General features: G+C 42.7%; 1 protein-coding gene across 1 annotated transcript in view; it reads right to left on the bottom strand.

Annotated features, from left to right (window-relative positions):
* The window catches only part of GFOD1 (glucose-fructose oxidoreductase domain containing 1), a 35,941-nt gene extending 15,214 nt beyond the window's left edge, over positions 1-20,727 (bottom strand). The window contains exon 1 of the mRNA XM_008922288.2: positions 20,636-20,727. The gene's annotated coding sequence lies outside the window, so the exon portion shown is untranslated. The remainder of the gene's footprint in view (positions 1-20,635) is intronic.
* Between the last annotated feature and the right edge of the window lie 4,803 nt (positions 20,728-25,530).

Genomic DNA, 25,530 nt, shown 5'->3' with positions numbered 1-25,530 from the left:
TGTAAAACATCACATCCCACATCTTGCACCAGGATTAATTTCCATGCAGGACAGACAGTTCCTTGGGAGGTCTGTATTATTTGAGATGTGCTTTAGTCTGGATGAAGTTTCCCGTTAGAAACCTGAATATGACTTTGTGTGGATGGATTTGGACAAGAGCTTTGCTGTGGACTCCAGCCAATGATCACATGCTCATGGGCCATCAGAGAGGACTCCACTTGGCCAGCCACAAAAGGGTGCCACTCAGGACTTGTGTGCTATTTTCCCTTTCATTTAGGACTGCAGCCTATTTAAACTTGAACTGGGAATCCCTATATGCCAAACAGAAGGCTCCCTAGGACATATCAAAGCAGAGCTTTTTGACCTATCATTGTCATCACCTACTTTGAATTTAACTTGGAGTTTGTACCTGCACCCAGCACAGAAGACATTGGGAGTCAGATGATCCATTTCCAGGAACAAGGATAAACAACAGGTAACCATGGTATTATTGAAAGCTACCACAAGTCACTTATGAGCCACAGTTCACTCACAGCACTTGACAAAGCCAAGCCAATACCACCTTCCCATTACAAAGACAGAGGAAAGAGGAGTCAAGAAGTTTGATGATTTCTCCTGGTACACATATTATCAAAGTGGCAAAAGCAGGAAACATATCTAACCTCTTCCTCCCTAGTAACCTTACTGCATTTGCAGGAATTATGCCATTCTTTCAGCTTTTCCATCCTATTTTACCATGATTTACTCTTTTCTTTTTAAAAAAGTGCCATATATGTACTTTGCAGATTGTTGGAATATCTCAACTTTCTGTGTTAAAAGCCACTGCCATTTAGCTGGAAGTGAAACCTCAGCACTAAGAGTGTAGGTCTGACTGCCTAAGGGCAGACATTTTCCAGAGATTTTGTGAGTAGCAAAACCACCAAGGCTCTTGTTCTCCCGTATTCACACACTTGACTGTGGGTGCCTTGCAGGCAGGTGGAAATACCAGCTTTAGGCTAGATTAATCCCTGAACATCTTCCTGTATGCCAGCAGGTAGAGAAAAATGAGGAGGGTCCTGAGACCAAAGCACTCCCTAAAATCATGGCAGGAACACCCCCCGGCTGTGGTTATACCCATCAGCAGCAACAGGTCCATGTGGAGAGACGCCAGTCAGTCATGCAAGCCCAGCAGAGGGCTAAACTAAGGGTTAATATTTACCCCACCTACCTAGAAATGAACAGAGTGCCAAATGCAGGAAAGGCCAGTTTCTCCACGGGCAACTCACTGCTGGCTGAGGTTCACCCCTATGACTCAGTGCAAAACAACCACCTGTGATTTCTTGTGAGGTAAACCTTGTCTGAACACAACAACACAGGGCACTCGGCTGCTCAGGGTAACTGCTGCAGTAATGTGCTCCTCCTCCAAGCCCAAATTCATCTTAATAATGGTCAACTGCATGTTGTTTGGTTTGACAAAAACATGTTGGCCTTGGTGAAATGAGAGGCTCACCCTACCACCAGATGCCATGAAGCATGACTGTCATCACAACCACTCTTGACAAGATCAGTGACTCCCCTGGGGGCTCTCCCAGAAAGACTGACAGGGCAAAAGCAGAGTCCAGCAGCCAGCCTCAAAATCAAGGCACATGCTGGATGTTCACATTACCATAACCTGCATCAGAGGCTCTCCCGACCATGAGCATTTTGGTTTCCCAGGTTTATTCAACCTATAAGCAAACGTTTTACAAGTAGTAGCATGTGCTGAAGAGGTGTTTCTATTGCAGCAGTAAGTACGTGGTACCAAATACTCCATTGCCCCACAAACCAGTATGTTTCTGTCAGGGACATTACAATAGCTGGCTTTGCCCCTCAGGGCAGAAGTCAAGGGAAGCGCTCAAACAAGGCAAAGTTAGTTTTCCATGACAGGGACACCTGAGCTATTTTACCAAACACATCCTCACCTTCCAAGGGCACATCAACACAAAACAGTTAGTACCTGTCCCTTCACTCCCCTTCTCTGAGGAAGCATCTGCACATAGGTCTCCCATTTTCTTTAAAATGATCTGGGAATGTACGGGCAAGGTCAGATAGACCTTGCAGTCTGTCTGCAGATGGATGAGCCTTTGCCACAGGGAAGTACAGCTGGTGTACCTTGGCACAGCACTACCTGAGCGCTGCTTGCATCATCTACACTGCACTTGGAAGAGACATGACTTAGTGGATCTGAAATGAGAAACTGCCCTGCTGCCAGGGTTGGGGGAGGTGCTACATCAGAGGCTGTAGCAAGCTGCTCACATCTCCAGAAACTCGCATTACCAGGAGACAACATACTGCTTGATCTTTAGGGATTTCTTACATGTGCTGCAAAAATCCTGCATGCATTTTGTATGCTGCCTGCATATTTAGATTCCTTAAATGAGTTTTTGTTCACTGCAGAAGTGTTTAGTTTCAAAAATGCTTTTTCTAAACTGTGCAGCTTGTATTTGTCCTTGAGGCCTGTCAGGACATAACATGTGGCAAACACACTGGAACAGCCTCCCTGCTGCAAGCTCCATTTTGCACTATAATAGCACATTTAACAGTGGAGTTTTCCAATTCTGTAGGATGTCATCACAGCAATGCAAATTTCTTTACCTTGGACAAGCCTTAACTTTACCGATATATTATAGGTGTGGCTTTCCTTTAATAAAACCATTTTTAACACTACAATATTCACGGGTGAACAAAGCACATGCATGTGTTCATGTCAGTGTTTTTAAAATATAGCAGGTTTCAGTTGGCTCAGTGACACTAAAAGGAAGCTGGGCTTCGCAGAAATTTGGATGGTTCCCCTCTGAGTCACATCCAGTCGGGCTATCCTTTGGAAAAAATGTGTGTTGTTTGTTTGCAACAAAACTGGCCCCCTAAGCCTCTAGAGAGTATTTTGTTCTCTAACTCCATGGTTCAAAGCTTCTGTTGTTGTCATCTTTGGTTTGGCTCATCTAAAATTGTCCCCCTCCACAGTGAGAATTGACAAAACCACAGAAATCTGGTCACCTGGTCAATATCGTGCCTAGGGAAAGCCATCCAGCTCATCTCCTTGCTCTTTTGCTTCTATTTCAGAAAAGACTAATACATCCCTTCATTTACAGAAAGCAAACATTTCCAGTGTGCATGTTCACTGCATTACTGAAGAGTTTTCACTGCCACACAAACAACCCTGCAAAGCACAAACACATCCAGACAAAACATCAGGCTGCAGCATGCCTTTATTCATCCACGTCTGGTCCCTAGTTGAGTCACTTGCCCAGAAAATCTGAGGGCAGGCAATGAAACATTAGTTTTGGAGAGGGGAAGAAGGCAAGAAAGAAGCTGGCTCTCTGACTTTCAGCATTATTGTAAAAAGCCAGGAAAAAGGTGACAATATTAAACAGAATATAGAAAATTAAGGAAGGATCTATGAAGGAAAATAGAAGTTTAATTTAATATCCTCTATAACTTAAGCAGGACTTTTTTTTCTTCCAAAAAGCCTCTGACCATTTCACTAATCACTGAAAAAAGCTAAAAGGATGCAAGCAAAACTTGTCATTCACACTAAGTACCTACTACAGGCTTAGCTTTCCAGCACATCCTTTCCCCAGTGACAAGAACAGAGCAGCACACCTCCAGCTCTTTTACGGAAGCAACTATTAGTGTGAAAACAGCCCTTCCTCGGAGCAAACAAATGAACTTCATGCACAGTCTGAGTAATGACTACTCCCATTCAGATATGTAAACAGCCACACTGCTGCTACCTTAGTTTAACAAAATTTTCAAGTTATGTGATTTTTTATTCACTTGTTTATGCTGTTCTGCCAAGCACATGGCTTTTGGAGGGGATCCCATTTAGAGCACAGAGCGTGGCTGCAGAAATGAAGACCACAGAGCTCTGCTGTCCAGTTCTCCTCTCTCACTGTAAGAAAACACAGTATCTTTCAGCTTTCTTTTCTAACTGCTAGACATACTGGTTTATTCCCTCCAGCTTATACAGTATTTAAGAAGAATGTTACTGCCTTCTCTACAGTGAATATTCCAGAAAATATTGGTGGCTCCTGCCTCAATCTTGCCTCAAAATATCCCAAGTGCACTTACAAAAAAACCCCTATTTCTTTATTCACTATGGTTCCAGGAAAGATCTCTGCAAAGATTATGTCCTGCTCACCCCTGGCCAGCTTTATTTAGAGAAGCTCTTGTGCACAGCTGGAGGTACTGCAATCTTTGCTCTCCAGAAGTATGACAGGAAAAGCCTTCTGATCAGGTACCTAAGAGGTATGAATCGAGTTACTCCTAGCAGATGTTGAGACTTCAGAATACAGAGCATCCCTTTGTCCAAGGGGGCAGCCACCGGTACTGCCATTCCATAGTGCAAGGAGTTTTAGTCTCAGACCTCTCCCCCTCTATCCCAAGAAAAAGCTTTTCACTGGGGTGTGGAAAAACACTGGGACATTCAGCTGGTGACACTGGTTAAAGTCTCAACTCCACTGTCCTCTGAGCCAAAACAAGGACATCAAACCAACCTCCAACACTCTGTTGTGAAGGGCCTACGCAGGACACAAATTGACCCCCAGCTGCCGTAACTGGCTGCAAAAGATCTTGGCATGTGGCAGCAGGAAAAGCACGGGGTACGCCTGGACTACAAAAGAGGTGATCACATTAGTAAAGCAGGCACAGGCAGCCTGGCATGGCTTTGCTGCAGGAATGTTTCCACACAGACACTGGAGTCTGAGTGCCAGATATCTGTGTTGGTCACAAAACACCGACACAACCAGCCTACAAGTGCAGGAGCCCTCAGTGCTGGTTATGAAAGGAAAGGAAAAGCAATGCCATATCCAATTAAAACTGAAACAACTTGGACTGTCTCCTTGAATGACCAGAGATGACTTCCCAACGATTAAGTTCAGCTAAGGCTTCTCAGCCATTAATCTGCAGTCCCTTTAGGGGACTGGACCTGCATTGGAAGCACTTTTTATTTCTCCCAAAGGAATTATGCAATTAAGTCCTGTCTACTGTACTGGGCTTTGTCTCCCTATAAAACATTTCAATAGGATCAGGCAATTTTAGCAAAGGGAGGCTAGGCAGCCCCTATCTCCTCTGTGGCTATTCATTTCCCATTGCAACTCATCTGATATTTCCACTGAAGCTCACAAGGAAGATCACCTCTGCATGACACACTAAAAATGTCCTTAGGAGAGAACATGAGTCCCTAGTGTCAGGGGCAGGGTAGTAGGAGGGGTTGCCTTCCTCCTCCTCGGACAAGTCCCCGCTCCAATAACCTCACTAGGGTTTAATTTAATTTTCCACCCAAAATCCCTCACAGCTTCTTCTCTTCACTTCTCTCTGCAAGAGCTGCTTGTCCCCATTTGCCCCTCTCTACTGTCACTTCACAGTGGCATCAAAAGTAGTGACAGTAAGGAGAAATCTGACACATACAAATGTGAATTTTGGCTTTGCAGCCAGTCCAGACAGGCTAAAGCCTTCACTCACCACTTCAGTGCATACATATGTATGTGGCTGTATAAAGGGGACAAAGCTTTCCCCCTGCATTAGTGAGCAGAGCACAGAGGGACTGCAGCTGACTCTGCCAGCTGAATGCCTCGGAGAGGCCTAGAGGAGTGTGTGGGAGATTCCTGAAGAAGGCCTAGGTGTGCCTTGCCCATCATGAGAAGGTGCTTCAAACACTGGTTTGTCTTGGAAGCCAGATCCTATTAATGCATACAAGCTCTTTGGCATACAATTAAATATCACTGATGTAATGCTCAGCTTCTAGGCAGATTTTAACTAGATGAAACCCAAATGTCATAATAAATCATTACACTGGGCTATTTTTCATGTTGGACCATTAAGACCACTGAAGTTGGTTGCTCTACAGCAAAAGCTGTATTCCACTTCACTTCTATGACTGACACTGGAGACAGGATGTAGCATCTTGAAACCACAGATCCTAGAAACTGTTTTAACTTACAATTAAATAAATTTTACAGTATCTGATATAAGATTTTGGGGAGTTTTTTTAATTTGTTTTGTTGGGAGGGTTTGTTTGGTTTGGGGTGTTGTGTTGGTTTTTGTTGTTTTTCTTTTTCTTTTTTTTTTAAACTTGCAGATCCTATTGAGAACATTTAGGATAAAATATTTCTATATCTATTATTGAGTTAGATGACAGATTTTAAAGTTTTACTCAAATCCTTAAGGTTTAGCCAGTGAAAATAGGAATCACAGACTAAAGAAACTAACAGAATAACAGAGGAGAGGGGATAAAGTTCCCATTTGATAACAGCTTGTGAAAAAGCTGCAAACTGGCTTGAGCACGAGAAAGCTTCAGAGGTTCAAGTCTTCGTATTTTTTTTTCCTAAGACAGATTGAGATGGCACTGGCTAGACTCATTTTTAGACTAATTTCATAAGGAAACAAATCTCATGGCATCACACTTTGTGTACATTTGTGCACAGACAAATGTTTGTCCATCTGACTCCTGATGATTTTTTTACATGTTCAGTAATTCCACATAGGAAAAAAAAATGCAAATCAGGTTTCATTAGTTCTGCTTTTCACAGAACTGTTTGAATCCAGCTCAAGGATATATCAAAACTGCCCATGACTAAAAAGGCTATGACTTCAGCAGCGCATGTCTTCACCTCTGCAGATGTAATGTGTTACAAACAGAATGAGCCATGATGATAAAGTGGACATCTCAGGACACAAAAAAAAGGGAGCAGGGGCACATGACACAACAGGACAGGGACACATGACTGATCTTCCACTCTTTTCTAGATGCAGTTGTTCTGACTAGGAAGGGATTTAAAGTCAGGAAAACAAAAACTATGCTAACACATGGCCTTTCTCTGACCTATCCCAAACAATGCAAGAAGGGCTTAAGAGTATCCCAGCCAGCAAAGCTTGTTAGAGGAAGTCAGTGAGCAGTGTCTAGCTGCAGGGAGCTGGACCATCATCTGGATACAATAGTCAAGCACTGCTTACAGACATGGTGGAAAGCCAAGGCTGGTAAGATGAAAAGAAACAATTGGCAACCTCTGTATGCTGGCACAGGAACCCACACCATTGGCCAGTACGAGACACTGACCCTTGAGTTAAAGAGGAAAAAGGGTCACAAAATATTTAAAGAAGGACTTCAAAAAGAGTCCTGGTTATATAAAACAAAATCAATGTTATTTAACAGCAATTTCTTTTCAGCTTGACCTAAATTATCTTTCAGAAACTCGTCTCCTTATACATCACTGCATTAGGAATACAATACACAATAACACAAAAAATTATGATCAGAAGCCAAATTCTAGGGTTGATTTATGCAATTACAGGGTCATGGCAGGCCACAGAGGGTTTCAATCTGTGGCCAGATGCCAAAATGTGAGATCTTTGAGCATTCAGTCAGAGAAACAGGAGGCTATCTCAGGGCTCAGAGTTCACATTTACCAGCTCTCTGCCCCAGATAAAGACTCAGCACTGTTATAACAAAACAGAGTGAAACAGGTAAACATAGTGGGGGTACAGGTACACTGTCTGAGATCAGACCAGGTCATAATCTACAAATTTAATGACAAAAGGTGGCTGTTAATGTACATTAGTGTGTGACTTTGACTGAGGTGCAAAGGGGAAGGAGTGAAAAAACATAGGGCTTCCTTCAACACACACCGGATTGCCAACTCACCTGGTGTGCCGTAGGGTTTTGTTTTGTAACGGGGAGTTCTCTAGGGGAAAATGAAGTGCAAAACATCTAACAGTAAGACACCCGAAAAAGGTCTCACGTGCACTACACACAGCTTCAAAACAACCCCAGCTGTGCGAGTGCCTCAACATCTGCCAGCCTCTTTAAAGGCAGCTCTTGAAACACAAGCGTCATGTGCACCTCGTAGGGAAAAAAGCTCTTCCCTTCTCATCACACAGCACATGGTGGAGATGTGCCACCAGGAACGTACTTCAGAGTAAATGAGAAGAGTCACATCTCCTGTTCACAGTGAGGAAGGCAGGCAGTACCGCTATAGGGATCAAGGACAGCACAATGTGCAAACTGCCTAGTGGGAAGTGACATGTTTACATCCCAACTGAAAGTCAGCGTAGCAGGTTTCTGTGGAAAAGCACTTAAGTCTTAACTTCGTTCCCCAGTTTCTTCAATAAGCATAGGCACAAAGGAGTGGGAAAATATTTTCAGTAGTTTTTATTATCTTGAATCATGTTTTGCTGGGGTTAGAGCTGTGCAAATACAGAAGTCTGAGTCCTTGGGTGGCTTCTACAACCGGTCAGGAAATTTTTAACGAAATAATTTTTGTGATGAAAGTAGAGCAGGATAAGGCAAGCAAAAACCCATTCATCGTTCCACACTGGATCTCACACTAAAAGAAACAGAGGTTTTCTCCAGACTGGTAATTTGTTGTCAAATAGTGCCTCAGAGGTGTGAGTGAATATAGCATCTGACTCTGGTGGGTCAGTTGCTGCTAAACCAACGTGAACCTGATCTAGTGAAAAACCAACTCATTATGACTAAGCAGGTCTTACCTGGCATTCAAGGCATCGTGCACTGCAACTTCCTTGAAGCCTTTCCAGGCTGTCAAGTATCATGAAACACACAGTCAGAACCCATCAGGCAATGCTGTAATGCCTTCATATTCCTCTCAGTGGTGGGCACTGAGCTAAACCACCTGGTGGTATGTCATCATCTCTACCACAATGGACTGAAAGAGACGAAGCCCAAGAGCCTCACAACTCCCATCGCTGTGCAGAATGTGCTCAGTGGCCCACCTGGCAACTCACTCTCTGCTCACATGGCCAGCTCCAGTCAGGCAGATGCCCAGCTCCCTGATGGCTAGGCCCAATGAACTTGACCATGTTCCCCCAAGAAAGACAGACAATAGTGTTTTTTTCACGAACTGCAGAAGACCAGGCTGTGAGATCGCAAAAGGTTTGGAAGCATGTGGCACTTTTGCCTAATAGTCTATTCTATTGATATACAATGACTCCTCCAACCATGAAAACAATTGCTACCCTCTTTCTGCCTGAAAGATGACCCAAAGGCCCAAAAAACAGCTAGAGGTCCTGGGCAAAGCAATCCAAAAATCTGCGTAGAGCTCCTCAGAGCCTTCCACATGCCTGTGCAGAAGAACAGAAAGAAAATGAGAAATGAAAGAAAGTGATAGCTAGAGTCTGTCTGCACCTTAAACACCCATCAGAGAATCAAGAGACTATGCTGTTGAAATTTACCCTCTTAGTCCCCCAAACCAGCATTCAAATCAAAAAAGAAGAGAAACAGAAGAAAAAAAGAAAAAAAAGGAATTAATCCACACCCAGTACGTGAGGCACAGGATTTGTGATCAGACAGTGCACACACAGAAATACGTACATCTATAAAAGATTCCAAGTGTAGAGAAGCAGAAAATGGAGCCAAGATTGCCAGAAAAACTGCTTATGCTTTTGGTTTTCTAAATTTTATAAAGCTAGCTGTTTAGGAAGAGGATAAAAGTTCTCTTTTTTTGATTTACCATCAAAAGAAGCCACTGTCACTTCATTTAGGTCACCTCTGCCTACACAGGGTCACATTTCCCTTTTGCATAACTTAGTTACTTATAAAATCTCTGGGCACTTTCATCTTTACCAACCACAACATCCTGTGAAACAGCAGATAATCATTAATGACTTGTACAGTCTGTGAAAAGAGGCACAGAGAGACTACAAGCCCTGGATTCATTTCTGCTCCTTTCTACTATCACGAAGTTAAGAGTCTAGTCTAAAATAATAATCTGGTATTTCTCAAGAAACATAAACACATACCACCAGGAGGCCTATTTATCTTACCTAATTTAGGCACACATTTTAGGATGGTGCCTATCTTTCCACCACCTTCAGAACATCTTGGTAACCAGTCAAAACTAGATACATAACTTTTAGACCAGATGTCTAAACAGAGATCGTCTAAAGTTAATTGAGACAGACGTCCACTACAAAGAAGGCAGAAAATCAGTAGCAGGACTGAATAGTTAATTTGCATCTCCCAGAACTCAGGGTAATGGGCAAACTATTGGAATGACCCTTCCTATCCTGCATTATTTCATAATGCCTCATTTGGCACATTTGTGCCTGGTAACAGAGGTCACTTGTAAGAGAAGAACTGTTCCAAGTCACTCATATTGGGCTTGTTTTTAAAAACACAAGTGCTTCACTCAGGCTGAACAGCCAACAAGATGCCTGTGTCCCAAAGCACACAGCATTAGCAACAGTCCCTCAGGCCCTGTGGGAGTCACTGCAGGGCTCAATAGTGCTGGAGTGCTACAAACTGGACAGCTCAGATTTGCAGGGGTTCTGTAGGATGCTCACTTGGACAGCTGGAAGGCAGATGCCTGGCAAGTCTAAGAATAAAGAGAGATTATCAGTTCAAGCTCAAGCCTAAAAAAAGAACTTAAAAATGCTAATCCATGTGAAAAAGCAAAGTCCTGTATCTTTGCCAATGTTTTAATTTGAGTTAGCCAAGCCAAGCTAAAAGCACAACTCAGCAGGCGCAGAAAGATGCTCACTGTAAGTGGAGGCCATGAAACAGGCATCTGGTCTGAGCTACCACATGACTTGCCTCTCTGGCTGGAGACGGTTCAAGAAGAAATCTGAAGGATGGATCAGGCAGAGCACGTAATGGGGATTCATTAATTGGGGAAATGATGTTCTGGCAGAATGAGCTGAAGGCAACGACAGCATCGGAGTGAGGCCCCACTGTTCTCCTCTGCAACGTCCCCACATCTGACTTATTATCAATGGGCAGCTGCTGCAGAAACTGAAGCGATGCTGAAATGACAACTCTATTAAAAGGGGCAGATGGTCCTATGAGCAAATGTTTCACCAAGGACTGGGTAGATATCATCAAACACATTTTTCAATGACTCAAAAATGACAGCTGATGTCCCAAGAGATGAAATTTCAAAGTGTTACTATACTGTGTAGCCAGGAGCCAGGAATATTCTTGAATATGACCTGACTTAAAAATACAATGAAACTGATCCAAACACATCAGTATGGTTAGAATCCTTACTAGCAGGTTTTATGGCAGTCATGGTTGAAATGTGCCATTTTGGGAAGGCAGCCAAACTGCTTGTACATGGAGTACAGCTGCACCATAAAGCCATTCTTGCTTTTTGGATGGATTATCATCCATAATGAAGTGGGAAAAGGGAGAAAAATGAAGGAATGAGATGCCAAAGTAAACCATATTTATCCTAGAAAATGTGTTGCTCTTTTTAAAACACTGGAAATCAGATTCATAAGACAAAGTTTAGTGGACAAGCTGACTGTAAATCAGTTTTCCTGTTCCCTTCATACAAAATGAAATTAAAGTTGATTATATTGTCACTTTGCCCTATGTACAAAGGACTATGAAAGCCAACAAGTAATGCTTCTTTCAATTTTCTCCCTGCCTGTTAGTAAATCAAACTTGATATACTCATGGATATCCTTGGAGCATGGGTCAACAAGGTAAAACTTCACAGCTGATCTCTAGTAAGAGCGGTGGTCTCTAAGGCTTTCAAGAAACCATCTACCGAAACCAAGACACAACTAACCAGGTACAAAGCATAAAAACAACATTTAGAGGATGTAGGGCTTAAAATTCACATGAAGCTCATAACACAGCATGAACATGGGATATTTTCCTTCGCTGTCGCAGTGGGCAATGCCAAAAAAGCACTAGTCCTTACCACACAGAGTCACCCCTTCAAGGTTAACCCTCCATCTGCAAAGCTTGGCGAAAATAATTCTCACTACAAAACAGATCACCAGACTTAAGCTTGACCATATGGGTAAGGATTTTTAGGGTTCTTCAGATCCAGTCCTAATCTTAGACTGTGTAAAATATTACCTCAGTCTAGTTACCAGTTATGTCCACAAAGGGGTAATTCCTGTAGTCATTCCATACAATTAAGCCAACCTTTACTCTGCCTTTTTAAGGCACCAACATTTACATTGGAAAAATACAACAAGGCTTAAAAAAAGCCCTTGCCTATATATGCGTGTATGTATGTACACACCTAAGCATCATGAGTTCAGAGACCACAATGCTGCTTACTGCCATGAACAGTCCCTGCAAATTCATGTGATTGTTCCTGGCAACACTACAGCTGGAAATGCTTGCAGGGTTGGGACCATGTGGTAAACCATTTTGTTCACAAAGCATGACGTAGTGCTGTTTTATTTCGACCCACCCTACCTCCGCTTTCTGTAATGTGCCATGCATATTTACAGTACTAAATATCAAATATAAAATAGTAACAGCAGTTTGCAATAGTGATTTCAAACATATTTCCATCTCTGTGCTCAGTGAATATTCAAACTGGCATTTGTGATAGTTTCTCTGTGCGGTAAATTCTGCAGGTCTCCGGTTCCATCTTCCAAGTTCAATCCGCTCAAAGTCTACAGGCCTCCCAAGCCCTGAGGGTATTTCTGGCTTCTGCATTTAAAGAAGGACAGAGTGGACACAGAAAAGGTACACAGACGGGCAACAGCAATGCTTAAGGGGACAGAGGAGCTGCTTTACCAAGAGAGACTGAAAAGTCCAAGAGTCTTCAACTTAGAAAGAAAAAAATCTCATGGGGGATGTGATCAGCATCTACAAAATTATGAAGTCTATGGACAAAGTACTCATAGCACTGTTTTTATCTAAATTCTGTATTATTAGATGTGGGAGGCATTCACCGAAACTAGCAGGAAATCGTTTAAAATTAATGAATGAAGATACATTTCTACTGAGACAGTAATGAATTTCTGGAATTTGTTGCCACAGTGATGATCTGTAACGTCTGCCACAGGCAGACAGTATCAGCAGGTTCAAAAAGGGATTAGACAAATCCAGGGACAATAAATCCATAAACAAACAGTACACGATGCTTCTCCTAACATTCCCAATACAAGGGTAGTGGATGCAGGAGAGTGCAAGGGAGCAGGGGCCTGGCTCTTGTGCTCTTCCTGATCAGCACATCTTTTGAGCACCGTTGGAAAAGAATCCAAGGCCAGATATGCACATTGGTGTGACCCAGTGGGTATTTATCTCATCTTTTTATGCCTGATTGTTAGGTTACTGCTAGTTTCAGGGACTTAATTTGAGACTGATTTCCACAGTGTTCACTACCTCACTTGCAGCTCTGAGTGCTCTAACAGTCTCTAGTAATGGGCATCCAAAAAAGGCAGCCGCCAATACTCATAAAACCTAGTGAACAGGAAGGCTATACACATTTTCTCTCTTTACCCTGTCCCAGGGGAATTAACTCCCTGGCATATAAGCACTCCTTTATACAACCATAAATTTGTAGTTATTTCAAATTCACAGCATTAAGAATCCTGGTGAACTCTGTTCACAGATCTCCCTGACAGGTTGACACCTTTCCCTCTTCAAACATGCTTCTAACCCTAAGAATCCCAGCTCACCTATTTCTCCAGCAAGGCATGCTTTTATTATTCTGCACAGAGACTGGTTTATAATGCAGTAACCTGATTAAAGTTCAGCACTACCCCTGAGCAGTCCATATGACATCCTGGCTTCATGGGAACACATGTTCTCCGTGGCATAGCCAGAAGCATCAGGATGACGTTGGAAATATTAATTACAAATATGTCTGCCAGGTCTAGAGCTCACAAGCTCCAAACAGAAAGAGCAAACACTGAGATGGGACTTCAACAGATGCCACAGAACATGGAGGGGTAATTATCTTGCTGGCTCCATCACTTGTTTTTCTGTTGTAATAATTATCTGGCACACAAAGCCTTTGTACATGCACTGTATGAACCTAGCATTTTCCAACCTATAAAGGAGCTACTTTATGTTTAGTGACCATCTAGTGATGATTGACACCAGTGGCAGAAGAATTTAGTTGGCTCTTCTCACTCTTCTTTTAACTATCTTTCACCTGCATCTAAACTTTTAGCATACTGTATAGGTTAGAGGGACTCCAGTTGACTGTAGAAGACCAAGTTAAATACTGGGGGGGGACACAGAAATCAGTTTTGAGTCTTACTTCTTGGTTTTTTGTCTATGTCATGAAATAGGATCTTGAAACTTCAGCTTCATGAGTCATTTAGTCATATGAACATTGATGTGAAATACTGTTCATGATGACAAACTTTACTGGCAAATCCGGTAAGATCCTAAGCCTCAGGGAAGAACGAGATGGACTTCTGAGTCACCAGTGAAAAGTGCATGACCTACGAAACTTGAAAAGTCTGATTCATTCGAGTCTGGGGTATCTTAAACCTCCACGGATTATTGGTTTGCAGTTCTGCTTCATGTGTTATGGTAAAAACGAATAAAGAAACCTCTCATTATTTTGGGGAATAGAGGAAGTTATTTAAAGTGGTGCCGGCAGCTGTTGTGTGGGAACATTCCTAAAATCAGGACAGTCCTGCCCTGAAGTCAGGATACATAGCTAAAACACCCTTGATGCAGCTCAAGTCCAATTGCAAGGCCAGTAAGATTTTTCATAAAGCAACTGATGTTTCATGAAGTTCGGCACTTGCAGTACCAAAACCATGGTCAAATCCATTTCTCTACTGTCTCCTTGGCCACACCACTGTACCTTCCCTGGTATCACACTGGCGAAGGTGACAAGAATTAAGCCATTCCCTTCAAGAGCAAGTTAAAATACATACAATATTTGTTATTAGCCCCTTAGGATCCCCCAGCTCCTTAGGCATCAGGAAAACACTAATGCCTTCCTTAGGATTACTCCTGACTTACACAAAAGTGTCAAGGCCTACTCTAGCTTCATATTGTCATTAAAAAGTTAGCCAACTATTACAAGAGAATAAAATGAAGAGAGGGGACGGGGCATATTTTTATTATAAGGCAGAAAAACATCAGGGTTTCCACACACCACCACACCTGGTTTGTCTACACAGCAAGACAAAGTGTAATTGGACTTCAGAGAGCCACCTCCACACAGACTTTGAACTTGCCAGTTGAAGAAGTTATAGCAGGTTTCATCACAGGGTACAAGCCTACTTAGGGGTCTGGGCATTTATCTACTACCTGCTACCCCGTGCTGAATAAGCCCACTCTACTATGTCTTTATTGGTGTTACTACCTGCCCTGACTACATCAGGGTTAGCACAGATGCACGCACCAGTCACGCAGCCATCAGCCCATCCTGTCCAGGGAACCAGCACTGCATGTGCCCATGGCTTGCCTAAAAAATCCTGCCCCAACTGGCAGCTTCCTCCACCAGCAGGCCCCTGGCAGGACTCCTGCTTTTAGAAATTCTGTCATATGGAAAGTTTCCACATCTGCCTGAAGAAGTGGTGACTCACTACTATCTTCATCATTGATAGCTGAAACCTTCTGTGCTATGCTTGGGAGGGGGGGGGAAAAGAAAACAAGAAAGACTAAACAAAATTCCCTCCCCCCATCTTCGTTCCTCCGACTTGCTGTTTCTGCATCTCAGCACATTGCATGTATTATCAGCCTGTCTTCCAGAAGTTTAAACAGGTTTTTCACACAGCAACACTGGCAAGAAAACCATCTTAAAAACAACAAAGAAATATGACAAATAAAACTGTGAGCCAGCTGCCAAGGGGGCTACTTTCTTGCTCCACGTTTACAGGGTGCACTGAGTTCACACTGGACTCCCATGTGCTCACACAGTGCACATATAATAATTGGTAACCCAAAAACACCAGCTGAGAGCAAGGCTTTTAACTTGTTTCTTCCAACTTGAGTCAACTGCATGGAGATCATGCCCCTTTGGTAACCAGATGAGAAACTTCTCCATTCCTTTTGGGTGTATACAAAGCCACCACCGTGTAAAGGTTGTTACCAACCACTTTTCCCACCTCACAACTCCTCCAGTCACTCACTTCTGTTCCCAGAATGCATCTTCCAGACAGAACCAAAAGTGATTTACATCTCAGCAGGAAGCCTGCATCCTTCCAGGCACTACTGGCTCTGTTCCCTTTGTTTAAACAAAAGATTTTCCCCAAAAGCTGCAAGGAGAAAGGGGCTCTTTAGCTGTTTTCTTCTGTGGTTTGCTCACAGCAGTCTCTTGCTGGAAGCATGCAGGGCTCGCGCTGATGCTGCTCTAGTTGGAAATACAGGCAGAAGACATTTCCTGATGATTTAGCACATACTGTCTGCATAGATGTGAGGTGATAAGTAGTTTAGTATTGCTTTGCTCTGCTGAATGCGCTGTCCCAAAAATGCTCTAATGATAAAGCTATGCCCCAACAATGGCTGGAAAGTTTCCTGGTATTTCTTTCTTCCAGCATCAGGATATATGTTTCTGTGCTAAAATTTAAGCAATTTTGTTTAACTTAAAATTTCCTCCTGGCCTGTCTTTGCGTCCAATAAGGTCATAAGCTCTCAGAGGAAGGGATATATATATTTACACCCTTCAAATACCCTTGTACTGGTCTTGAAAGGTGCCTCAGATGCTACAGGAAAATAAATAACAAACTTGTTTAGATCACTGACCTGAATCTGGCCTGCTCTGTGGCAAATCTCCCTACTCCTTACAGCCAGGGGAGGCAAAAGAATTAATGTCACTCAAGGCTAAAACGCTTTACAAAATAAACCGTAATCCAGGGCTGACCGCATCATATGCTTCCACATCCTGCCAGTCCCTGCATCCTACAAAAGCTTCCTAAGAACAAACAAACACCAAGAGACACAGGGCTAACTGTGAGAGTCCTAAATACTCCAGTTCCCTGAGCTTACGCCAGATGCTGTCTCCTTTGATAAGGGATATCTATTGGAAACAGAGAAGGGATGTACCGGGGAATGCCACACGCTAAAATGCAAGAGCTGTAAGCGCAGCCCAATTTAGCTTAACAGGATAGAAGAAATTAAAACCATTCTCTCTCCTCAAATCCCTCCTGAACGCAGATCAGACAGGAGAGTACAGCAGCCATTGGTTACAGCATTACCTGGGTCAGAGGGCAGGGCACGGGCAAGGAAACAATAAAAATATCTTCCCTGTGAGACAGAGCTGAACACATCAATGCTGAATTTACACTAATCTTAATTTTCTTGTGTAGTTACTACAGCAGAATATTTCTTGGCAATTCACAAGAATCTCTTCCAGTCTCTCTGCACCTGATGCCTCACACACAGACCTTTTCAGGTAGCACAAAGACTGCTTACTGCTAGAGAGTGGGTAACCTGAAGGCTGAGAAGGATGACATTTTCCCTGCAATACCCAGAAACACACAAATAGTGGTAAGGCTTCTGCAAGCAAGATGTGGGAACTGCAAGCAGACACACTGCTGTTTGCTTTTTCCCAATTTGCTTCCTGCTGGATCTCAGAGAGATCAAATCACTATGCCTAGTAACAATTCTACAGTCTTTTTGTTTCAGGGGAAGAATATATTAGTTTTACCATGCCAAATTCTGGTTTGGAAAATTACCATTTACCTACAAACTTCCCCATAATGACAGCAAGCATGCGACTCCCTCCCTTTGCTCAGTTAGCTTGGGCAGCACTTCTTTGTGCTGCTTGACAAGAGGCACCTTTCAGCACTGAAAAGGTAGCATTTCAGAAATTGGTGATTGAGCCCCCACTGTCTGTGGGGAAAAAAAATGATCATAGATCAGAAATGCCCTCATAAATCACAATATATGCTTTACAAAATATGTATTTGCCAGATCCAAATGAATTATGAGAGGGATTCAAACTGAATGCAATTCATCAGAATTTTATCTGCAGGATGCATTTGGTCCTTGCTAGAAAGGAAAAGAGGAAATGGCCTCAAGTTGCACCAGGGTAGGTTTAGACTGGAAGCTAGGATAAAATTTCATCACCAATAGGTGAAGTACTGGGACAGGTGGCCCAGGGAAATGGTTGAGTCACCACCCTGGCAGGTATTTAAAAGGTGTGCACATGTGGCACTTAGGGACACAGTTTAGTGGTGGACTTGGCAGTGCTGAGACAATGGTTAGACTCAATGATCTTAAACATCTTTTCCAACCTAAATGATTCTACAATTCTGAAGACTTGAGCAGCACCTGCCAGTCGTCTTTCCTACAAATATTTGTCCTTCCATCTGCAAGTTAAGGTGCAAAACTTCAGAAGCAGTCTTCCATTTCTCTATATACAGACTACCTGAACATGTAATTAGAAGAGTACAACCCTCTGGTATAGAGAAAAGCCTTTGGGCAGTGGTTTTCTCCAATTCTTCTGATTAGAAAACTTGCATTTGATGGTATATCTCACTCTACCCAGTTCACTATCCCAAACTTAGTTCATCAGCTAGACTCACAGCACCCCTCCTCCCAGGCACAAGTTGTTTGGGGTCCTCTGTCTTCATTTGGAATCCACTGTCTGAGAGGACTGCAAGGCATGCTGGAGTGAAAAGGTGCTCCCTTTGAAGTTTCCAGGTGGATTGAGAGCTGTATTTTTTCCACCAAGTTTTCTTCTTGAAAATCTTCTTCAGACTTCTTTAGGGCTTTTTTTAGAGGAAGATTTAATTCTCTCAAAATACCAGCCAAAAATCTTGTAGTTAAGTGCTATTTAGAAAACTGTGGAAAGGTAGATATAAAGAGAGGTCTTGGCATTCCTATTAAGAAAGCATATGACAAGGAAACATGCTTTCTGGTCACCTGGCATCCTTTTTTTTTTTTCCCTAGTGGCTCAAACACCAGTATTTCTGTGAAAAGGCAGCAGAGTAGAAAAGCATTCCGGATATCAACAGGCAAACAAGCATGCTGATTAGTTTAGCCTGATGATTTTGTGCCAGAATTGGAAGTCCTTTTTAACCTTCTCCTTTTATGAGTGAAAAACTGTCCTTGCAACCTTCCTTGATTAGAAGTCCAGTGTGGAGCAAGGCATTCCTCCCCAGGCTTTGGGCAGTAGTGCTGTGCGCCTTGCAGAGCTCTGATCTCTCCAGATTATCAGCTCCCCTAGACATCTGGCAAATTACAGGCCTGAACAGTGATGTTCTTTGTGTATTTCTACATCCAAAAACTGGAATGGAACTATCCCTTCAGTTTGACGTGATGTCAATATACAGAAACTCCACTGTGGTTGGTAACATCAGAAGAATTAAGGTAGGGGAATGAGCAGTTATAACCCTGGAAGGGTTAAGTGTTAGGAGATTTGCTCATTGGCATGACACTTCATTAGTTCTTTTGATCTAATGAATGCTACTGACTTTTGTACAGGGCCCAAACACTTGATTGTATCTTATTTTATTCTATCTGTAATACTATTTATCCAATGTCTTTTTTAAGTGAAAGGGAGACTATAATGTTAGAATTCAACACTTTCAGGACTGACCACCAATTTTTGATATTCTGAATCTAAGAGTCAACCACAGAAGCCTGCAGCAAAGTTGCTTCTCAGGAGTTCTGAGTGATAAGACTGCACATGCTCAGCAATCATCAAAATAAGACCCAAAGGATGCCTTTCCTCTTCACCATTCCCTTCAAAGGGAATGCTACTGCCAGTTGAGCTTAGCATGTAAAAGTGGATATTACCAGAAATGCCACAAAACTGCCTGGGGGCTGCAACTTCCTCCAAGTGAAAGGTACTCAGATGGGCAGCATTTTCTACGGATCAAACAGACAGACAAACAGACAGAATCATCTGCGCAAGGCCAGTCTGTACATAACAAATTAGTGACCTCCAAACTTACACTTTAATTCAGGACCACACCTCTCTTTTTTACTAATGACAACAAAGCCACCCTGTATTACAGGGTGTAATGCAATTGTATGTGCAATACAGCATATCCTCTCTCATTCTCCAGGGTCCTAAATGATTCAACCACTTCAGTTTGTAAGTGCAGAGACACTTTCTATGACTATATTTAGTTTTAGAGAGGGTCTGGAAAAGTGATGTCACCACTGGAATGAGGAAGTATTTATCCCCCTACTGGAAACACATGATGATGATGTAAAGGTACTGTTTGGAGAGCTCTATTTATATGGTTGTTTCCTGAATCTTAACGTGACTCAGAGAATCTCAGGATGTAAAATGGTGCCACCGCCATAGTCTGTGGGAGTCGCTGCCAAAGTTTTGCAGAAGTTTCACTAACAGCAGGTCACTATGGCTCTGTAAAGCAGGGCTGAGCAAAGGGTGATGAAATTTAATGACTTGATCAGTTTGTTACCAATGGATTTAAAATTGCATTATTAGTGGTAGCCCAGTGATAGAATTACATGGGAAGTAGCCAACTGCAGTATAATAAATATGCAAGGGCAGTTAGTGCAGAGTGAAATTTGATTTCGGTAATTGCTGCTTGTTGTAATTATTCTGCTTTTACGGATCAGTAACTGCTTTCCCAAAGCCAATTACTACTGCTTCTTGACAGGTTGGGAATTTCTGTGATAATCAGTTGTTTAGAAATACTTTCTGTAAGGTTTACAAAGGCAGAGGAGATCCAGCTGCTGAACAAGCTCCCAGGAGCAAATCTTGTGAACTCAGCCTGAATGTTTCCCAAAAGGGAAACTTTTTGCTCACACAAGAACAGGTTTCCAGTAAAGGGTATGGCATTCAATCATTTCCCTTTCTTTTTACCTTTAAAAAACAAACTAAAACACAACTTTCTGTAGTCTAAGAGAAAATAGCCAGAAGCCCTGTGACTACAATCTATCTGATATGTAGCAGACTGAGGAAGAACAGGGCAAAGGTTATCAGAAAGAGGAAGGAAAATAAGAATCAAAATGTCATACCTACAAGTGCCGGTGATCACACCGAAATTACACCAAACCCTTTAGAAACAGCAGTAAGCATTAGCCTTCCTCATTTGGTAGCACCTAACAGATCTTGACTTCTCTGCTTGCAAAGACAAGGCAAAATCCAGCCTAAACTGCAGGATCAGCTAAGAGGAAAGGCTCCTTGTGCAGAATATCCTTGTGCATGATCCTCTGTTTCTGCCTCAGCCTTGTTCCTGGTACTTAACCATACCCGTAACAGCTGGACTGTACTATATATTGCATTACTCTGTGTACTAGAACAGGAAACAAGCAGAGCACAAACTGTTATCACATCAAAATGGCAGTAGCTTTACACTTGCTTTGCATGATACAGACAAACAGAATAGTGAATTCAAGCCATGTTATAGTTTATGTTTGACTAAACAGATATTCACTTCTTGGAAAGTTTAATAATTAATGATAGCACAGGGTAATGAAACAGTTACATTGCACTACATTGCTTGGTTCTTAAGGGCAGAAATTCCCATTGATTACAGTTGAAATCTTTCACAGAATTAGAAAAAAAAAAATTGCACTCTTCCCTAATGGAGCGGTAGTGCTGGCACTGAGCAATTAATCATAGAATAAGGTTTTGTCTGGTTACTCACCCACAATGTTAATTCAATTGTTGGTACCAACATTAGAGTGCTAGTATAACCATTGATTGCTTATATTCTGTATCACACAAACAATATAAAGTATTCATCATATGACCTTATAATACTACAACAGTACTAATACAATTGCTCAGGTTGTCTCTCAGGACACGTAAAAGCCATAATTTTATGACTCTGTCCAAATCTGATTTCTCCTGCTTTACTTGTGCTCTCAACATCCTCCGCACGTTCTGTGGTCCTGTTACATACAATACTCTCATCAGCTTTTTTTGCCTCCTCTGCATTTTATATCTGGCTAATTTTATCTGATGTTTCAACTGTATCTGAACTGTTGACGCTCAAAAATGTACAACTATTTCCAGGCTTCTCACTTTCAGCCCTCAAGTAAATGTTTGGCCTGTCTTTTGGACAGCATATCCACAACATCTAGCCTTCAGCTCAAGCACAACATAGTAAAAGGGATTGTTTCACTTTGAATCAAATTTCACCTCCTCTTGCTTTTCATCTTGAGGACAACATAGCTCATCAGTGTACCATTAGCTGTCATCTTGGATATGCGCTGCATTTAGGTATACAAATCTGGAGTAGACTGGAGGTCTTGCTGAGATAGAGCTTACCGAATAGCATCTCCTGATTTCCTCAACTCCACAGGAGGACACTTTTCTTCTGGATCAGAAACATGCCTCTGCAGTTTCACTTGAAAAGGGTAAAGCAAAATAGAAAAATGGGTTGTTCCCAAGCAGAGCTACCTGCAAGCAGTGTAGTTAGTAACAGAAAACTCACTTTAAATTCCCCATCTCATTTTAGCCTATGTTAACGCAGGGGGATGGACAGCATATCCTGAATATATTTTTTACATGGTGTTTGTACAGTTCTTCCTTTCTCAAGCGTCCGGTACCAAACATCTCGGTGACTCCAACATTATTTCCTTCAGTCACGATAAAGAGAATCTTGTTCTCTTCCACCCAAAGGGCTTTGGCAAAGATCACAGTTCAAGCCTGTCACTATCAGCAGCTCTTTCTGAGACACATTCTTGCATCAAACTTATCTTTGGTTTCAAGCCTTCCATCTCTTACTCTCATCCTTATCATTCCTCATTTGCTACTGAGGCATCGATTCCTGCTTCTGATCACCCCGTGAAGCCTTCCACTATCACCCAACTATCATATTTTCCAACAAGTGCTTCCATGCTTCATCCTGCCTTTTCTGCTGCTACTGCTTGTCTCCTCCTTTTATTCATGTCAACTTTTCAGTGCCACCTACATCAGAACTGACATCTGGCTTGGGAAAAACATTATGCCCTTGTCTTCTCTGGGCTCCCCTATGCGCCATCTATATCCATCTGTTATATATTGATTTCTGTTAAGATGGAAAGCTCATCAGACAGAATCAGCTTTCTGCTCTGTGCTGATACAGTGCCTAGCACAGTACAGTCCTGCTTGTGTGCCAGATATGGCCTATGGTATTATAACATGTAACACAACAACAACGTGTTGTATGTTTGTTCCATTAATTAATGGTAATACAGTGCAGAAGTAATGTTTATCTCAACACTGAAGAGAAACTTTCAGGCAAGAGGCTTCTGTAGGGGAAAAGGGGAAGTATATACATTTTATTTTACACAAATAAATATACTGTACAAGCTAAAAGCAACTATATATATAATATTATACACTTCTATCAGTCCCTTTAAGCTTTTCCCTTAATTCAGTCCAGGAAAAGCCCTTCAGGCTGATAGGTAACCAATCTTTCTCTCGTGGGAGTGTTCAGGGGAAAGGGTTCACTCCTCCACCAACCTCCAGCTGTTTACTGCAGTCTTTTCTTCCTTAGGAAGTCCAAGAAGATAGCTCTGAGTCTGTCCTCCTTGGTTCCATGTCAGTCTCTGCTGTGTGATTCTCTCATACCTCAGTTCCGTGCTGTTCAGCTTCTCACACATACGCGTCTTGGAATCTTCATGTCTCCTCCGAGTTTTCGGCTGTCCTCCGTTTAAATCATGGCAAGGACATCCTCCAGGCCTTTCTCTGGCCCATCTCCAATTTCACCTGGGGTTATCTCCCTGGCACCGAGCTGCATTTAGCCCGTCCACTTTGGCTCCAAGGCCGAGCCTCCCCTCCACTTTACAGTGAGAGGGAAAAGAAGCAGCTCCCTCTGCAATCTAGCTACAAAGGGGGCGGGGAGAGAGGGCTTGGCTCCTCGCTCCCTCTTACCTTCAGGTGCTGTGAGTCCCTTCCCTCACAACACACACTCACTCCAGTGCTGCCTCCAACCCTGGCTTAGCCAGGGCTGTGGGCCGCAGGACCCCCCTTCCCTCCGGAAGGGGAAAAAAAGGGGGCCCTGCCACCCCTGGGCCTTCTCACACCCACGCACTCACACAGCAGCAGGTACAGCAGCAGCCGGACAGACCGATTGCCAACAACTTTTACCAGTTGTGTATATATGATTATTCACAGGAGCGAACAAAACGAGCAGTGACTGGCCCTCCAGGGGAGACTGCCCCGGCACCCAATCACTTCTAGGCCCCCCAACTCCTAGGGGGGGACAATTTTCAAACCATGACACCCGTGTACCAAAACAGCCAACAGGTATAAGTGAGCAAGCAAAATATACCACTACTTCTGCTATTTGAATGTAAATCTGAAATTTTAAAGTAAGATAAATATTTTAGAGTAGAAGTATTCTAATCTAGTTTAGTGGCCACCCACAGAATCAGGAAACAATTAGTCTAAACTCTTAAATAATTCTTAAAACATTTCCCAAGTATTCACAGATTCCTCTGTTGCGGAAAGAGTTTTATCTGTATCATGCTTTATTTTAGCATAGCTTATTCCACCTGTCTTAAAGCAAGAAACTACACTGGTGTAAACCACCTTTATAACTATACAGCTGCAGCAGCAGTGCTTCTGATAGTATAATTATTTCAGGTTTCATAACCACTCAACAAGTAGAAGCCAAGCCTGAGTTTAGCCTATTGAGTCAATGTCATATACAATACTACCATATGAAATCACCACTCTGCATGTGAATAATCAAGAAAAAGTCTACATGGGGATTCCCACCTGTATTCTACCTTAAGTTTTGTCCCCATTTTAAAGGTGAGCGCTTATAACACATTCTGGAGTCACAGAATGGTTTGAGTTGGAAGGGACCTTAAAGACCATCTAGTTCCACCCCCCTGCCATTAGCAGGGGCACCTCTCACTAGACCAGGTTGCTCAAAGCCCCATCCAACCTCACCTTGAACACTCCCAGGGATGGGACATCCACCACTTCTCTGAGCAACCTGTTCCAGTGCCTCACCACTCTCACAGTAAAGAATTTCTTCCCAATATCTAACCTAAACCCACCCTCTTTCAGTTTAAAGCCATTCCCCCCATCCTATCACTTGTCAAAAGTCCCTTTCTAAACCATGGGAGTCAATGGAGACAGCACCTTACCAGTGCTCTCCAAGGTTATGTCTACACTGCAAGCCGCAATATGACAGCCACACATGTTGACGTGCTTCAGTGAGTTTTACTCTAGCAGCAATAGCAATGAAATCACAGCAGCATGGACTCTCACAGACTAAAGGATACCTGGTGACTTTGCACAGGGTGTGCTGATGTCTGTACTCCTGCAGCTTCACTGTTGCTGACTGTCAGCCTGGCTAGGTTAGGCCATGCAGGGCACCAACTAAACATGTTGGTATTTGGGGACAGTTTTGAGTGCCAGGGCAGAAAAAAATGTGACGCTCACTCTGGTTTTGTTCTTGAGCTCCCACCTTCTTGACTTGAGAGCCTGGGCCTTCTGCTGCTATGGTCCAGAATGCTTGAGATGCGAGAGCCATTTCTCCTGCCTGAAGATAGTCTTTGTCTTCTGTGTGTGTTGAAAGGATAGAACACATTCAAATGTGGTCAAATCTACAGTACAAGAAGGTCCTAAAACAAGTCAATGGCAAGAGTCAAAAGCATATCCAGTCATCAATGAGAACGTTTTGCTTGTTCAGACATATAAACCAAGCACAGATTAACCAGCTCTGTCTGACTGTGCAAGATATTTTTAATCCAGCCTTTTAGGTGAATTGGCAGCATTGGCAAAAGCCTGAATGGCAAAAAGTGTCAGAAGGGAGTTTTGCTGCAGTGTCTGCTTGAACTACATCAGCTCTCAGTTACACTTTTCCGGCATGCACCAGTGAAGTGGAAAGAGCTTTAGCATGGTTCACTGCCCAGGATGCAAAATTAAACTAAAGAACAGAAAGTCTGATGAAGTTTAGAATGTC

This window comes from Manacus vitellinus, unplaced genomic scaffold, assembly GCF_001715985.3.
Source record: "Manacus vitellinus isolate BGI_N305 unplaced genomic scaffold, ASM171598v3 scaffold_39_pilon, whole genome shotgun sequence".
NCBI lineage: Eukaryota > Metazoa > Chordata > Aves > Passeriformes > Pipridae > Manacus > Manacus vitellinus.
The sequence above is the reverse complement of the archived record's forward strand: the minus strand, read 5'-3'. Positions and strand labels throughout refer to the sequence as shown.